The sequence below is a fragment of the Phoenix dactylifera genome, chromosome 10 (assembly GCF_009389715.1).
Source record: "Phoenix dactylifera cultivar Barhee BC4 chromosome 10, palm_55x_up_171113_PBpolish2nd_filt_p, whole genome shotgun sequence".
NCBI classification, from domain to species: domain Eukaryota; kingdom Viridiplantae; phylum Streptophyta; class Magnoliopsida; order Arecales; family Arecaceae; genus Phoenix; species Phoenix dactylifera.
In genome coordinates, this window is record NC_052401.1 from 9,091,441 (window position 1) to 9,094,073 (window position 2,633).

Consider the following 2,633-nt stretch of genomic DNA (forward strand, 5'->3'; position numbering starts at 1 on the left):
CTACATGTTCCAATCATCTTCAATATGTCTCCACAAAAACATCAAAACTTTCTGCACAAAACTTCATAATCATGCAACAGAAGTTACGGGAATAAAATTTCAGTAATAATTGGAGAAATAAAATGGACTTCCTGCCAAAAAAAAAAGGAATACAAAAATAAAAGTTGACAAAGAATATAACCTCCAAACTTCAGTGCTCCCCATGCAACAAATCAATATCTTAATGCAAAAAAAATGAAAAGAAAAGAAAATCCAGCATGTTTTGGCATACAAAAAGTACTACTCAATTCAGATAAGCTATAAGCACAATGTCAAATGGCCTATATAGTCATTCCTCACAATGTAGTAAAATTCTTAAAGATTCTTCCTTGAGAAGTAATATACAAATGTATTATTACAGTACATATATGAAGTCAAGGTGGCAAGTATTTGTAATACTGTTACTATATCATAACATAATACAGTAAATTAAAAATGGCAGAACATAGACACAGAATTATCAAGCTTACATCTGAACTAGGCAAGCCCAAGTCCCTAATAAAAACTAGAGCTTACCAGAGACCAGAAACCTGTCACCAACTAAGTTTTCTCCTTGGGAAGTTTCCTGGCCCAGGAAACCCTTTAAACAAATCCAGCAGATGGTTCTCCAAATCCTCTGGAGTGTACTTGATGTACTTTGCTGCATTCCTCCCACCCTCCAGTTGGCCACCAAACCTTCCCATAAATGAGCGGTATGCAGGAATGACCTTCTCTGATATAGATATTCTCAGTTCTTCTCTGAGCTGGGGATCCGGAACCTCCCAAGCTGTTTGGACCCTATATCTTCAAACGCCAAGTTAAAACTCTTGAACCTTTCCTTGAGAGCCATCTTGGAAACACTATTAGAGCTTCCACTCCCGCTTCCAAATCCATCATCCTTTACACAAGACAACACTTTGGTCCAGGAAGTTCTAAGGCAGCTAGTGGCATACTGGCGAATTTGGCTACGGCGTTTATGTATCCAGCGATCACCTAAAAGTCTCCCAAGCTCAGAATCCTTCACTTTCTGAACTATATAAAGTATATTGTTCATCAAAAATATGTATTGCATCGCACCATCTTCATAAAGTTTAGATTTTTCTTCAACATTGGACTCCAAATTGGAGATCAACAGTAGCAATGCCGGCTGAATGGAGTCACACTCCCCAAATACCTGCCATCATCAATCTCACCCCCTTCAGCATGATCCTTATCAGCACAGCCCCCCATTCCACCGTCATCCAGAAGCAAATCCAACGTATCACTATAAACAACTAGGTGTCTCCCATAATTCATCACATAGCATGTCAAGGGATGTCTCTGACCTGCCTGCATTGAATTCCGAGACGCCTCTCGCTGAACTGCATTCTCAAACTCAAAAAAAGTGCCCCTCACAGCATCTCCTAGCCTCTTCAGAATCCCCTCGGCTTCACCCCATATAAGCTCCCTCGAATCTGCAGAGAACAAGGACTGCACATCAGCAAGAGCTTCATACATGTCCAGTATCCCGAAAAGCTTCTCTAAAGAACTCTGACAATGGCATCCCCAAAGTTGAGCAGCTGCATGACACAACCCCTAGCAGTCTCCGTGAAGCATTCCTCCCTTACGTCTTCACAAGCAGCAAAAATCTTGTCGCAGAGCCGGCTCTCCTCCATGAGAAGAACCCTGACAGCCTGACTCTACTTCTTCATCTTGTCAACGAGCATCCACCATTCCATCCTCTGCACCTCCTCAATGCTAATCCGGTCAACACCTAGAATGGAGAGGCACTCATCAAGGATGTCACGCCGGACTGTGCAGTAGACCTGGTGGAGCTCCCTCCCATACTCGGCCCAGATCATGCGGTCGGCGATCTCTTTCAGACTGGAAATGGCTTCCGGGCAGATCAGATCCACGCTCCGATCGTCCAACAGGCGGCTCCCATCTCCTGTGCTCGGGACTGCCCTCCTCCTCCTCCAGCTGCTGCTGCTGCTGTTCCTTCTCGACGGAGTTCTTGAAGTCCTCGATGTTCTCGTCGCCGCTGTCGGAGGCAAAGGAGAGGGAAAGCCGGCGGATGGAGCCGTAGAGACCGTTGGCATTGAGAGGGACGGTGTTCTGGATCATGAGGTAGTAGAACTCCTCCTTGAGGCGGGACATGGCGATCTGGAGCGCGCTCTCGGTGCGACAATGGAGGTCGCGGCCAGCGGCGGCGGAGGGGGATGCCTGCGGGTCGGCGGCAAGGGAGATGACCTCGTCGACGAACTCGGCAATCTCCTCAGGGGGCGCCTCCCAGAGGAGGGAATCGCAGGAGGAGGGGTCCCAGCGGAGGAGGAGCTTCTCGGCGGCGTGGAGGCGGATCTGAGAAGACTTTCTTGATTTATTCCGTCAAGAGGATTAATAAGACTTAATTAGTTATAAATAGGATACTAATATATTTATATCTATATTTATATTATTTGATATATATATATATATATATATATATATATATATATATAAAAGTTAGAATATATAACAGATGTAAAAATTTATAAGTTAGAATGATTAAATTTTATGGTCATAGATTGAAAATATTACTATTTGAATATTAAAGCAAATTAATAATATGTTAATATAATTATTTTTTAAAAAATATA

The 2,633-nt window shown here is 43.5% G+C and overlaps 1 pseudogene; it reads right to left on the bottom strand.

Annotated features, from left to right (window-relative positions):
* Window positions 1-346: 346 nt before the first annotated feature.
* Window positions 347-2,382, bottom strand: LOC103722551 (annotated as a pseudogene).
* Window positions 2,383-2,633: the final 251 nt, after the last annotated feature.